Genomic DNA, 15,866 nt, shown 5'->3' with positions numbered 1-15,866 from the left:
CATTTCATTTCATTACAAGGAGGATTTTCAAACCCAGGAGGGTCTCTGACTCCAGGTAAACCCCCCAGAAGGTACTCAGTTTCTCTCTGGGCCTTTGGAAATGTTCCCCAAATTATTCTTTGGTCTGGCAATACAGAGTAAGAGGGTGTTTGCAGACCCTTTGCTTGGAATGAATAATACTTGAAATACAGCTAATCTCACCGAGCTAGTTGGTGAATAAGGTGTTACTGAATTAAAAGCTCAGAGCACGGCCCGCAGGAAAGGATAAATCCTGCTTCGCTGGAATCCGTGGCAAGGCTATTGTTGATGGGCTTGCAGAAGGGCAGGATCAGGCTTTGTGTTTTGCTTTGAATGCATTTTTCTTAAATGGTAAAGAAAATGAAAATAATTCGCTTCCAAAATAAGTTTTACTCATAACCAGTACAGTAGCCATGTGCAGCAGGATTCGGAGGTCCTGAGCTGTGGTGATGTCGGTTTAGTTTTTTCTCCTCTTAACTTCAAATCTGAACTCAAATCTTGGCTCACATCCTTCATGTGTGTTTTTCTGTGTGTTTCTGTAGGCATTGTTTTCCTTAACTTCCACTGATGTAAATAGTTAAATAACTGGGGGAACTGGAACCATCTAGTATTACTCCTCTTCATCAGATAATTGGCGCTTTGCAGGCCTAATATGCAATATGTTGATTAGTGCTTTTGTTATATTAAGGAGTTTATTTTTACCATACGCCAAATCTACTGTAGATTAGTCTCCTGTATGCAGTTCATTAGATGTCTTGGATGAGGTTTTCAAAGTGATGTCAACCTTGCCTCTACTTGGAAACTCAGTCCTGCAGAAAATCACGATACAATATATGCATGCAATGCCTGTCCTCTCAAGTGAGACACTGGGGACCTCCAGAGTTCAAAACGTGAGCTCCTGTTGTTGGCTCTGAAGTGCCAAAGCTCCCTGGGTGGTCTCAAACAGACTCGCCTCCTTCTGTAGGTTGTGCATAGAGAATACCCCACAACATACATTCAGCGGATCGTTGCACATCTCAGATGGCATTTGTATGTGTCCATTTCGTACCTCGTATGCTGAAGTGTTCAAGTGTTCTCGCTTCTGCTGCGCAGTGAGTTGTATGAAAGAACGCATGCAGGTGTGGGCCCACGGAGGGATGCGTGAATATAAACGGAGTCTGTATTTTCAAAAGTGGTCCATTGTCTTGGGGATTAATGGGAAACTTGATCATCCGGTTATTGCCTGCAACTGCATACCCTGTGAATACACCGAGTATTCCACGTCTAGTGGTATAGGTTTGTGTTTCTTAAGGTGATGGTTGTGGAGAGGATTATCTTTTTTTCTGTTTACTTTATTAAGCCAATTAGAAATGTTCAAGACTAGGAGGTGTTTTTCCAGGTCCTATGATCCCATTAGTTAAACAACGGAGGGATGAGTGAAGAAAGAAAACAGACTACAGAATAAGCTGTGCAAATAAAATACAATAGCTAACTTCTGGTCTGGTAGCATCTTGCTGAGCAGCCTGATTATTGACTACCCAGCCAGTTCTGCTGATACGACCAACATAAATTCATCTTTGCTGCTTTTTTACCGATGCTAATGCCAAAGAACCAGAGGAGCTCTAGGAAAGGAGAGATGTTTTCAATTTTGGTTCATGAATCACATATTGAATTGTCAGGAAAGGAACAAATTCTGCCCCAATTGCCACTATAACTATGATGGGTTGCGCTCATGTGTCTCAGGGCAGAATATGGTCTGAAATGAAATAGATGAGGTCAAAATCTGTTTTCATTGATCACAGAGAAGGCAGTGAAGCTGTAGAGGCAAATGTGACAGCAAAATATTGTCAGCAAGGCCATTCCTCTTGCCAGTGAGGCATCACGGCAGAAAGAAAGCTGTTTGATTTTCAACCTCCGTGATGTGTTGGTCAGTTTGGTAAAAAAGATAATCTTTCTGTAAGCAAGCAAATTGATCTAAAAATAAGACATAGTGATTGACACTGAGTTGCCAGATGCCATTTATATATAGTCTTTTTGCACGGGGAAAAAAAACATTCAAGGGGCATTTTGTTTTTGTTGTAGAAAGTATTAGTTTTATATTTTTTTAACATATATTTTTAGAATATTGAAAAAGGGAGACCAGGAATGTGATTCCAGGAATAATCTTCTTTTATTCCATCATATATTCTGCGGCCCGTTCCATAAAGATGACAATAAAAAAAAAGCAAGGGACGCAATATGAGAAACAACTTTCTGTTAGGGCGGATGACTTTATAGAATGGATACTGAAGCAGCAAAGAACTGAAAGTGGTTTCTGAGAAGTGTTGACCTCCTTTCGTGCCACTTACTGTGAATTAAAGCTGTGAGTGAGAACTAGTTTGGGCATGTGGTACAGCACTTACAGCAACTGCTGCCAAGGAACGAGATTTGTGTTTCTAAGGAAATGCAACAAAAGAAAATGGTTTAAGAGGCAGTGGCTGCCACTGTGTAAAAAAAAGTATCTATGTACAGATAGGAAAGAAAGGCCGAATTGGGTTATTCTATACGCAGGTTAACGTATGTGTGAATTCTTGTAATGTGAGGTTCAAAATCAAACGACTGTGGATTGTGCAGGGTTTAGCATATCTCACACTGTTGGAGTTTACAAAGTCGAGCTAGCTAAAAGCAGTTGTGACCTGCTCTCTGCTTGTGATTGACTGTTGTTTGTCATTCTTACAGGCATTATTAGCAGCAGTGACCTGCTGTAGGAAAGGGATACATTTAGAGCAAGGAAACTCGGTTTTGTGGCTTCTTGGAACTCCTTTCTTAGCAAACCAAAAGGCAAAAATCTTCAGCACTTCTAAACCAAGGCTGCCAAACAGTATCACTTACCACTACCTTTAGGGTTATAAATATCTTAGGACGTGACATCCACTCACTGATTTGTAGCAAAGATGTTATGAGAATTGCTCATGCACTGAAGTTTCATTAAGGGATGAAAACCGTAGCAAAACACCAAGGAAAAAATATTGCTATATTTACACTGTGTCTTAACTCCTTTTTTTTCCCCCTCCTGGGTTGGAAAGGGAACCACCTGTCTCCTTTGCTGATGTCAGACTGCTCCCTGGAGACACAGTGCTATTGGAAAGCACATGATACTGTACATATTTACACCGAGCCCGTATCTGATTGAGATTGGGCTCCGAGACCCGTGAGTTCACAAGTTTCTTCATCATACTCTCATGCATTAAACATGTGTTTGAACTCTGGCTTGAAAGCTGTGTGATCTTATGATAGACGTATTTATGTAATAGTTAAATGAATGATCATGCGCTCTCCAGCTCCTTTTCCATGCAAATGCAGAGGAAATTGAATATTATAATATTTCAGTGAGATGTCCTCAATAACAAATTACTGTTTAAAATAGCCAATATTTGTATGTATATCAATTGCCTAGCAGTTATTTTTGTCTGCTATTTGCATGATATGGAAAATACTTTTTCTAGCAAACGTTTTAAGCTACTTGGTGCTGCTTTCCTTTTGGAATGATCACAAGGGTGCACATTTAGGGACGTATTTTCCATCTGTTTTTTTGAAGCTGGCAAAGCACATAATTTGGAATGGAAAAGAAGAAGTCTGAAAGTACCCAGATTTGAACTGGTATGTGTTTGAGCCATTCTAGGAATTCTTATTCTGTAGCAATTGGTAAAAGTGAAGGACTATATTGTGTCCTTGGATGCAGGATACAGGCAGAGCCCAAGGCCAGTGGGAGCCCTATGCGAATGCCCAGAGGCACAGTAGGGTCCCTGAGAGCTTTACTGCTCTGTTACCGAGGCAGAACCTGAAACAATCAGGAGGGCTCTGTGAACCCCAGCTGTTCGATGTGGTCCTAGGGTGTGCAGGCTTGATTGAGATGGGTCAGGGTCCTTTTGCAAAGTCCTGGGCTTGTGCATCTCTTCATACAGCCTTAAGTGATGTGCTTGCCAGAGGGACACGCTGAGTCTTCTGTGTGCTGCAGTGGTGGGCATGGGGCTCCCAGTGCAACCAGGCTGTGGGCTTGCTCAAATGCCCCTATGACTTTTGTCAGAACGTGCGATCTTTGTAAGCCACAGTCAAGCTCTGCTACAGCAGTGTGACCCATGTACGGCTTGAGGCCTGAGCTTCCATGCAGAGCAGTGCTGGCATAACAGTGCTTCTTTTCGGAGCGGAGATCCGGAGCCACAGCTCACCCACACTCCCTCTGCTTGTTCAGAAGTATCAGCTTAACTCCTCACACCAGCGCACGCTTTTGATGAGACCTCTTGTTACACGTGGTGAACAAGGATGACAGAATCTGGCCCTCTTGCTCTGGCAGTGGTTGGATCAAACTGGCTGTGGTTCAGTGCAATAATTTCTCATAGGCGGGCATATTGAAAGCACCAAAATACTTGGGGATGCTGGTACCCCTGGGAATCAATGGGACTACAAGCAGCTGGGAAAAAAAGGCTCCAAGAAATGTTAACTGCCCCTGAACCTGGCTGAAAACCCTCTCAACTATGGGGAGTAGAGCAGATTTTGAGACTTTGGGTTAGTAGTATGCCTGGGGTCACAGATTTCCCAAATTAAGCCATGAGAAAAGAACTGTGTTTCTTTTTGCCATGGTCTAGAATGGGATGGCCACACCACAGCTGTCAAGCTGCTTATGTCTCCTGAATGGTTCAAGCACAATTCTTGGACTGTGGAGATGCGTTTTCACTAACGACTGGATTTTTTTTTGCTAGGGGCTGGTAGGTCCCAGTGGAAAGACCGTACTAGCAGGTGTTGCTGAAGACAGCACTGCTGGGTCACTATAGGATCTAGCTTTTTTCCAGTGCGTGCCCCACTCATGGTGGTACAGAGGGAGCTATCAGTATCTCATGCTCCAAGATCTCCTTCCTCTCTTTTTTTTTTAGGACGTGTGATATATTTAGTGTACTTCTTGACCTATGTTAACGGATTTTTTTTAAATGGAGATTGAAGGGTAAGGAAAAACTGTCCATCGCTATCCTAGAGACAGAGACATTACAGATGGAAATGAACTCTTGGGTCATCTCTTTTCATCCTCATGCGCTAGCACCATTTTTTTTTGTATACTAAACCACACCATGTTGTAATACATGATTGATATTAATTAGGTTTCTGCAAAGTACTGCACTCCTCAACTTGAACTGAACCAGAAATAAATATATTGCCATATATTAACATTTTATTAGTTGAGAAGAAGAATAGGATGAAGGCACCTATGTGAAATCCAAAGTATGAGCTTCAGACTGAATTAATGCCAGCAGCGCCTTGAGATTAATTTGGTTACTATGGGTACAGAATAAGAAATAGTATACCATAATGTAACTATGTTTACTGATTCATTTCTGGCATTAAAAACTAAAACCACATTATATATGCAACAACAGTCTTTTCTTCCTTGGAAGAAGAAGGTGGGTACATTTTAGTAATTAAAGTGAATGTTGCCCTCTGAAAAGTGCCAGTACTCTACTGGAAGAAGAGCTGCTATTCTTTCACAGGGTCTGCCCCATCACAAGCAGCAGAGCTGCGATATACCAAACGAGACCTTAAAAACCAGTGAAAATACTACCACCCCAGGAGGCTTCCAGTCTTCTACAGCTTCTAGTTAAATATATTTTGTAAGACGATAACATCTATTTCATGTACCATTCAACTGTATTGGTCAAATGTCAGTTTTCTATCCTTGTGCCACTTCGTATCTCATCAGTATGTAGGAGAGGGAGCTAGTTTTGCATCTTAAGATGTTGAAAGCTGGGTAATAATAAAATAATGCAATGGAAATACCATATATTCAGAAAGCAATTATTTTAAGGGGTTTCAGTTTTGACATGGCTAGATTAAGTATGAAGCTTTTTGTTTTTTATACTTGCTGTCAAGAATGTTGTTAAATACTGATACCACCTCCTAAGAGAACAACTTTTAAATACCAAAATGAAAAGGATAAGCATTAAATATTTTGGTAGATATATTGTGCCATAATGTCTACTGCCTTGTTCTTAATACAAAGCACAGTAGGGCTTAATTAAAAAGTGATTGTACGATCTATCACAAACCTGCATTAGGGATATGGATGCCAAGAAAATTAAGTTGAATAGGTGGTGATAATGAAATCGATATTTTATTGAATAGTTTTTATTCCTATGCCTTTGCTTGCCATTCTTGCTTTCTTGTCAGCAGGTAAGACATTTTCCATCCAAAATTCTTTGAATGAACTCATTTAGTCTGTTGCTGCTTTGTTTCATTGTTTGATCAGTGTAAGTTATTTTGTTCATTTTTTGACAGAGTGAAATGCCGTGATAAACTTTTGACTCTGACGGAGCAGAGCATGACAGTACACAAAGAAAAGCAAGTCCTTTCGAGCTTGTTCCTGCTAGGAGTAGCTGGCTAACAACTGGTACAAGGGTGTTTTTCTATTTCGTGTAAGCAAAAGTCACAGTCACTCAAAGCCTCCAGGGCAGCCCCACAACCTGGTTTAGTACAGGTCTCTCCTGTTCCGGCTCCTGGTGTGGCTTCAGGACCTGCTAAGCAGAGTGTTTAGCAGCAGAGAACATGGAAATATATTCACTGAAGCATAATACCCAGTGAAGAATATATACAATAAAAGTAAGTGTTTGTACAGCCTGGGCCAAAATCACCCTTGTTATAACTTCATCAACTTAAATGCTATTGATTTTTCAGGTACCACTGACCTGAAGTTGCTGGGATTGTGCTTGGGATGAATTTGACCTGTACTGTTAAGGCCATGCAGAATCACAATTTAGAAAGTCCAATGCAAAGAAATAGTTACCGTGTATTCTGCTGTCTTGTAATTCTACACCAGTCACTCGGAGTTCAGTGCAGTGTTGGAAAGTCTCATCTTTAAATGTGTGTGTCGGCAAGCACTGTAGCAAACAATAAGACAAAAGAGCTTATTGTTCCCCTTCATATTTTTAAGAGTGGTATGTTGCAAACCAGGCAGCTTGCTTTTTCTGAGCAGAGCTGCTGGGTCAGCCGGCACAGCTTCATTTTCACATCCTCACATACCAGGTTCAATGTTGCCGGGGTCCTTTTTGTGGCAAACCAAAGCAGCTATAAAGGGAAGGCTGGTTTTGATGATCTTGCTGCATGCCCTGCGTGAACACGTATCACATGTTGCAACACGCTGCACATTGCAACTTGCAGCTCATCTCGTGCCTGGGCACAATATGCAATATGGGATAATGTGCTAGAGGAGAAGACAGGCACAGCACAAGGCTGTGAAAGCCATGAGAGGCACTGAAAGCTTGCGTTTCTGGTATGCAGCAGTATAGATATTTGAAAGGTTAGGTTCGGTCTATTTTTAGGTAGCCTTCACATTGGGAGTGATCTAAAAATGAAGGTGATATAAAAAATTGCGCGTGTCTCTCCTGATTTATCAGAGATTTTTGACAAAATACATAAAAAAGGCTGTTCTCTGAATCGGAGATATTTTTTTTTCTGAAGTAAAGCTGTGCCTCTTATTTAGAAGGGGAGTCTTTATATTCTTGATTAAAATGCCAGTGCTGTCTATTTCACTCCAAGATCAGCATTTTCAGATTTTAGCAAAGTTGAAGAAATATGACTTTCCCACTTATTGTTTCGGAAGATTTATTCACTTGTGTAAATGAATTTTAAAAAATTGGCAAGGCCTTTTATCTCGTATAAAATAAATCTGAAGATAAATGATCTTTTCCGCTAACATCACCTATCATTAAAGTGGCTAAATGAAAATCAAAATGTGTTGCTATTTAGTGCCTGCTCGCCTTTTTACGGGAGATGAAATTGAGCATGTTTACTGGGCAGGAATTGTCAGCAATGCTTCGATTTATAGCATTGTCCAGGACACAAATTAACAATCACTGTATGTTTCCCCCACTCTCCCGGGAAGATGGTAGCTCTGTCTCCCCAAAGTGTGTTTCTCCAGCTTGCTGTGCATGCTCCTACCCTGCCTTAAAGAAAACCTGCAAACAATGTAAAATTGTGTTGCGTTGAACTGAAGCACAAACATTTTTCCGTGTCTTTGTAAACAGGAGTGCATGTGAGAATGAAACAGCTGGAGGTCTACCTCCAGAAAACCCCTGGGGATGTGTCACTCTCATTTCTCCAGTCTATGCAATCTCGGTTTAATAAATTGGTAATAATATTATGATGAAGTGCTCTTTGGTGTTGGTTTGCTGTTTTTTCAGAGGGTTTTTTTTGCATAGCAACTTGGAACATAAATTAAAATAATCTTCCCTTTAGACAGTTTCCTATTTTTACTGGGTTCTTTGTTCCTCAGAGAGGAGGGGGGGAGCCTGCAATGGGCAAAAGGGAAAGGTGCGCTCCGGTGAAGTTTCTATTTCAGTGTGAATCCTACACGGTCCTTTCAGTGCTTTTGGTTAAATGCATTGTCCCTGGCTTGCTGTTCTGCATGTGGAGTTCAACAGAGCAGAAACAACAAATAATGTTTAATAGTGTCAGATTGTCGGGGTATTTTACGATGATAGAGATCCATTAGGGACAAACATGAAAGTAGCAAACTTGTCTTATCTGTTGATTGGCGTGAAGTCATGAAAGTACAGTCATAGCTCTTTTGGGGAGGAGGTATGAATCTTTGCTGGTACCCACTTCTAAAATAATTGTAAGACTAACCAGTGCCCCAGGGCAAAGGATGTTCAGCAAATACTAAATTTCTTGGGAACAAATATCCAAAATGGTGATAGCTGATGCAACCTCAGCGCTTTATCCCTGATCCATTCACAGGGGAAAGCTGGGGAAGCCTGAGTAGTATGAAAAAAAAAAAAAAAAGAAAAGGCGGAAATGTGTGGAGGAGTTTCTGCTTTGAACTGTCGTGGTCCCATCTTCTGTAATGAGGTCTGAATCAAAGCCTGCCTAAATCCATTTAAAAATTCCCATTCCCTTCCAAAGGATTTAGAGCAGTCACCCCTTCAGCCACTTTAACCCCCCTTTTACTTCACTGCCTCTTCTTGTACAGGTGTGCAGGCAAATGATTTGGATAGAATAAAATAAAATTAAAATAGTAACTCAGCCTGAACCTCTCTATGGCTAGGAGTTCTCCCGTTCTATCTCTGTACTAGTTTGTTTGGCCCTGAGTCAAAGGTGGAAGTACTGACAAATTTCTCGTCAAAAGCATCGCTGGAGGAGGGTCAGCCTCCAAAGGTTTACAGCTGCATTTGGTACAGCTAATAACCCCAGGGCTAAATGCTTATCTTCCTTTATTTCAGTTATCTGAATTGGGGGTGGAGGGAGGATGACATCTCTTGCCATTTGTGCAACTTTTTTAGATTAATATTGCAGCTCCAAGAAAAATGAATAATTGGACTTTTGAGCAGAGAGTGGAACCGTGAAACCCATAGGGATTCCTCTAGCACTAGTCACTAGTTTGCATATTGCAAGTTAACTGCAATTCATGAAGGGTTCCGGCTAAAAATAACTTCAGGGCTCAATTTTGGCTGGCAGGAACTACTAGTTAAGAGGTCAGGGGAAGCTGATCCTTCAGGAGCCTTGTCTGCGTGAGACTGCATTGGCTGTTGCGGTGAGGTGACCCCATCTGCTCTTGGCCTGTCCTTGGCTGACTTGGGAAAACGGGGTGCAGGGGCTGTGGGCAGCTGGAGAAGGGGACGGTTGCTGTGGTCTGGGACCATCAGAGGCCAGGCTCTGAGTGCTGGCTGCTGCACACGTGAAACTCTGCTGCCCACCAACAGCAGTCTCCGCAGGAGCTCACCCTCCTCCACAGCCAGGCATAGCCCTATAAAGAGTGACTTGGTGCATAAGCAGATTTAAAAAAAACCCAACAGAACAATGACTCCAGTTCTTTTGTGCGATATCTTCATTTTATTTTGTTTGCCTAAAATTGTAGCAGAGCAAATCTGTGGCCTGTGTTACTAAAATCCGATCAGATGACTACAGTTCAGAATTATTTCCACATTATACTTTGTTTTAATATGAAAAATGCCAAGAGCTAGGCCCAAGAAAAAAGGCTGACTCAGTTCCACTGAGCTCTGTCTGAAGAAAGTCTTATTTGAAGATGAGAGATGTGTTGGTAAGGCTGTCTGTCATCTCTAGTTTATTAAAAAAAATTGCTAGGAGGCACTAAAGCTGTCCACTGCCTTTCCCTCTGTTCCTTCACTCAAAGGTGCTTCATTCACATCGACTTTACCATAGCGGTTTTGTGTAAAACAAGATTTGATTTTAGAGTGTTTAAAGGTTACTGTTCTCTCCAGTGCTGCGCTGCAGACTTGTGTGCGCTCCACTGCAGTCGCCTTCCCAGCCATTTTAGAGAGCAGATAGGCTGCGTTACGGAAATATGGCATTTTTTCCTTCCACTAGCTACTGGGAGCCTTGGCTTGGATCTGGCAGGGTTTGCTCTCCCGCACTGCTGTGGCGGCCCAGGCACCACAGCGTCCCTCCGAGCTGGGAGGTCCTGGCTCGGTGGCCACGTGGCCAGTTGGCAAAGCAAGCCCCAAACGCAGTGTGTGTCAGCCTTGGCGAGGGACGGTGGCTTTGGAATAGCCTCAGCTCCCACCAAATTGCTTACGGTTGCATCAGGGAATCTTTTCTGTGCCCTAAGATGTCGAATCCATGGTAGTTGTTCCTGGGATCATCCTCTTCAGATCCCTCTCAGAAAAAGTTGGTAAAAACTAGATTGGCATTGATGCTGAATGAGTCAGGGAATAAAGGCTCCAGGGTAATACCCTAAGTGCCCCCAGGGAGATGGTGCAAGGTGGATGGTAACAGGGATAACGAGAAGGATCTGGGTGGGGTTTTTCAGGGCCCTGCAGAGTTACAAGTACCAGGTGTATCCCTGAAGCTTCCCCAGATTCTACCCTGTGGCTGAAGCTGGAGAAGGCAATTGCCCATCCTCAAAAGGGGTGTGAGCATTCCAGTGAGACTGGGAGGGGGAGAGGAAAGGCACAGCTTCCGAGTGGCGGGAGGAGATGCCCCAGCCACTGAACAGGAATGCTAGAGGCCAGTTCCCTGGGCCTGATAATATCAGACCTGAGCAGGTTTTGGTCTCTTCCCAGGGACTTGAACCAGTGAAAGGATAAGGGGGGAAAAAAAGGAACTTCTACGATTTTTGTTGCAAGGAAATACCAGCAGCGAGGTGAGTAAAGGAGAGATGATGAAAGTCTGCAACGGTCTGCGATTTTGATGTGGTCCTGCCTGCTCTGCCAATGTGCAAGTAGTTGCAAAAGAGGAATCTGTGTCCTTGGTTTGCCTGGGTGTCTGTTCTCAAACAGCACCAAAGCCTCCCCAGGAAACTGATGTGTGTATATGGCTCTGTTTCTCAAACATATAGGGGCAATAAATTTAAATGTAGATGCTCTTTTTTTACACATTAGTCTCTCTGCGAAACAGTAACACCAGAGTGAAAGACATTGTTCATGCTGCTTTTAACAGGCCTGACAAGCTGGATTTTCCTGCAAATCATAGCAAATGTGGGTCCTGGAGAACATATGCTCCAAATGTTGGGGGGGGGAAACAAGTGACAAATGTATTTTTTTATGTAATCAGCTGGAATGGCTTTACTTTTCTTGTTTTCGTAATGAGTAAGTGAAATATGCTTGTGAAGAGGGAGATGTTCAGGAAGGTATGAGAAAAATTAGGAAGATTTCTTGCAGTGGGTACCTGTGCTCCAGCTTCACTTAGGCACTGCTGGAAGGTTTTGCTACAAGCACGGAGTTACAAAGAGTTGCATGTCTGCAAGCCTAGTTAGCACTGATAATCGGCTAATCCACATCAATAGTGAATATTCACAGTCAGGTCCATTTGCATGTGAACAAGCAAGTGAATTCTCGTGGCTGTGTTTATTTGAGCCCTCGGTCTGTAGAGGCAGATGTGGCAAAACTCAGTAATGTCAGTAACGCATCGCTGTTCTGTTCGGAGAAAGCTATTTTGGACTCCCTAATACACAGCTCCTCAGACAGCAGCCTGTGGCCCAGACCGGGGCCAGGAATTAATTTGGCCCAGCTCTCTTGAGTTTTTCAGAGAGCTGGTACAGAGCACCATTGTGGTTTTCCTCTGTTAAAAAAAAACAAAATCACAGTTCATAACTGCCCTACCAAAATTGGAGAGGGCACGCTGCCTTATTCCATTGTAGAATTACTGCACCAATGATCCCAGAAGTTCAAGGAGTTTGACTCGCTGGCTTATGCTATTGAGGGAGTATTCTGGGTAGGATGAACTGGATAAATAAGGAAAAGAAGCTGAGAAAGGAAAAAAATCAGCAAACAAATAGGATAGAAGTGGACAGAGAGAATGGACTGGAAAACAAATAAAGGACTGTGCAAAAAATAAGAGTAAAGATGCACAGAAGGAATATTTCTAATAAAAAATTAATAGGGTACATATACTTTATATAGAACACTATTCACGCTAACACACCTTTGGAGTGCAGTTTGCTCTTTTATATACAGCATTGGCTGATCTTCTGCTGGAAGGCTATTGACTCTTGGAGGGTCGAGCAGAAGGGGTTGAACTGGTGTGAGAATTGGTTTGCAAACTTTGGCTTGCTGAAGCCCCAGCGCTGTTTTTATATACAAGTTTGGTTGTCCTACTCCGCTGGAAAAGTAGCAAACTTTGCTGAAAATCAGCAAGTACGCCCAAACAGTCTTGGGGGCAAGGAAAGAAATTTTTTCCTCCTCAGTGCCGTGATGAAGGGACTAAGTTTTGGATTTCAAAATCATGGGGTCTCCAGATTCAGTAGCTTCTTTGGGAAATCAAAATTACAGGGAACAAAAACATGACCACAGTTAGAAAATGTGTGTGAAAGAAGAGGAGGAAGAGATAAAATGAGTGCTGAATTCAGGAAAAAAGTCAAGGACAGAGGGCTTGAAGGCTTCAGCCTTTGAATTTTGTTCCCTGTTGTTGAAGGGAGCTGTACCTTCCAGTCCTGTTAAAAAATGTATCAGGATTTGGGAATTTGTGCCCAAATGCTTTTGGAAGACTTGTCAGAACTTTCTTGAATTTTGGCCCTTGAAGAAGAAAAGGTAAAATTTGGGAATTGCTGAGACTAGGTACAGAGCAATCTGAAAACAAGGGAAGCGCAGTGATTGAGGAGGGGGTCTGAAGATGGACGCTTCAACAGGGCAGACTGGGTCAAACGGACCCGCAGACTTTACCAGCTGAAAGAGGGTTTTCTTTGCGTGTGTTTGTTATGGTACCAAATAACGTGTGCTGTGCTCAGATATTGCCCTGGGAAAGATGTTTGTGCAATTCTTTCATGTTGTCAAAACACGAGGGGAGAGCATTGCTAAAGCTACTAGGGAATGTTCAGAAGACAAGGTTTCCTTTGAGGAGAGCAGCTTAGGTGCTGGCTGGGTTTCACAGCCTTCATTTACATATGCTGAGGCTGTCCAGTTTCCAAACTACCACTGCAACTGCCTGCCTCGCTTTTCTCCTCTTACAGGCACTACGCTCAAAAAAACCACATTAAAATGTGGAAAAGAAAAAAAAAAAAAAAAAAAAAAAGATCCTAGTGAGTAAATTTATACTATGGCTGGGGTGAGACACTTCCGATTTTTAAAAATAAAATTCTTCCCAAGCAACGGGGAACCCTTGTTGAAACCTTGCGGTCTTTTGTAGCTGGAACTGTGCTTGGCATCCCTTCCAGGTAATGCTGGAACTGCCAGCAAAGTTCAAGCCGTAATGTGGACAGGGCCGTAGAAAAGCTCTGGGGGCCTCTGTTATTATTACCTATGGCTCGCACTGTCTGCAGTGCACTGAGAAAGTTCTCCAATCTCTAAAGCTTGTATGGTGAGTGCACCACTAAGGTCACAGTTTGTATTTATCAGTTAACTCGCTAATTTGAAGAGAAAGCAGTGAAGTGAAAATGTAGAAAATAGAAACAACATGAGCAGGTCAAAATATCCAAAACAGCAATATGAAATGTTCCAGTGTAAATACATTTCTATAAAAGGTGTGAATGAAACTTCAAAAAAACCAGATGATGGATTCGGCACAGTCAATGAACACAATTATAAGTAGGTATTGAAGGAGAATATTCCACCAACCATGGATCCACAGATAATAATTAATAAGAACCGACTCCACTCCAGGCAGGCAGGTGCCCAGCATTATTTCACAGTTGACTGTTCGGGGGGTAGAGGTACTCACCTTTGCCCCAGATCTTAATAATTTACTGCAGTTTTATCATTAAATCAGCATATAATTGGGAAGGAAATGAGGTTTTTTTCGTTGTGAGAGCAAAGCAATACCGTTAATTTAATCATTCGTAGGAAAGGCTTTCTGTAGTCATTCGGTATTTTGCTGTGGTTTTTTTTAATTAAGTAAAGTAAAAACAATGCCATTTTTGTCATCTGTGCTTGGTGAAAATATGACAGTGCGATGTGATTTGCAACTTAAGCACAAGCTGGGAAAATACATTTTATCAGGACTGGCAATAATGAATTACAAGGGAACACAAATAAGCTAAGAATATATCTGAGACCTCCTACCATTTCTGAAGTTTCCAATGTCTGCGGGAAAAAGGCTATTTCAAGAATTGTACTTCTTTTTATTTATTTTTTTCTCTCAGCAAAATTGCCATAGCCTTGTATAATAATTGAATTCATTTAGCCTTTAGAATACTCAAGTTTGCAAATAACAATGAAAATGAATATTTCATGACAAGGAGGATGATCAATTATAGTTTTGTGACTTTGACTGGTAGCCCAGCGCGAAGGAGCCAGCGCTTACATTTCACCAGACTTTTTGCACCCAGCTAATTAAAAAACCTGCGACTTAAGACAATAAGCAGGCGGGTGGGGATAGTTAAGCAAGACCTTTATTTGGTTGGGTTTGGTTTTTTTTTTCCCCTGTTGTGGGCAACGTTTGGCGGTTCAATTCGGTACCTGGAGTTTGTTGTGTATGCAGTGCAGAGGGGCATCACAAACCAGTTGCACCTGCAGCAGCGCCCGTTGCCTGGGAAAGGCTTCCACGAGGAGACGCTTCGGCGAACAGCGTGGCCGTGTTTTCACATGACAAGAGGGATTTTTTGTTGGTTTGTTTGGTTTTGTTTATTTTCAATGAGAAAATGCTGGGTCTGGGTCAGAGGGGTTGGTGCGCCGTGTTTGTCCAGAAGTGCAGCCGGAGGCAGCGGTGCTGGTAGGGAGAAGCAGGTGGGGGGTCTGAGCGGGTACGGGCAGGAGCGTGGCAGTTGCTCGTGACAACCCTGGTTTCTAGCGGGAGTACACTGAGGCAGAGGAGTGATTAAAGAGCAGCCGAGAAATACAGTAATCTAGCTGGGAACAGGAGGATCAGGCTCCCTCCTTGTAGCAGGTGAGATAACTGTGTGCATGTTTTTTATAGGTGCTTAGTCCATTCCTGGGAAATGCTGGGGGGGGAGGGGGAGGATTTTGCTGATGCATTTAGTGCGGAAAAACTAACCCGAGTTGCAATTATCAACGAGAAACCGCTAACCTAACCAAAATACTGGGTGAGGTGCAAAATCCCCGAGCGGAAAAAAAAATAAAATAAAAAGAAAAAGCATGTTGGAAGGTGTTGGAACTTTTGCCGAACTCTGGGATAGCTTCTCCAAAGGAAACAGCGCCGGGGAGCCGGTGCGGGCGCCGCGAAGGTTAGGCTCGGGCTATGCAGAGCACACGAGACTGTAGCTCGGCTTGGGGTTACTTCACTTTTTCTTGATAATAAGCACAGCTCTGCCTGTCGTTTGCTCGGGAGGGGAGGGGGTTAGGAAAGCAAGCAAGCGAGCCAGCCAAGAAATTGAAAAAGATGGGGAGAGAGGCGAGGTAGTCTCGGGCGGGAGCAGAGTGTCGGGGGTGTGGCGTGGAAATCAGCTTTGAATCCCAGCGTGGTGCCGCGGCCGCCGAGGTCTGAGCGGGTTTTGCGAA

This window comes from Vanellus vanellus (genome assembly GCF_965231255.1).
Source record: "Vanellus vanellus genome assembly, chromosome: 4".
Classification (NCBI taxonomy): Eukaryota; Metazoa; Chordata; class Aves; order Charadriiformes; family Charadriidae; genus Vanellus; species Vanellus vanellus.
Note: the sequence above shows the minus strand (reverse complement) of the source record.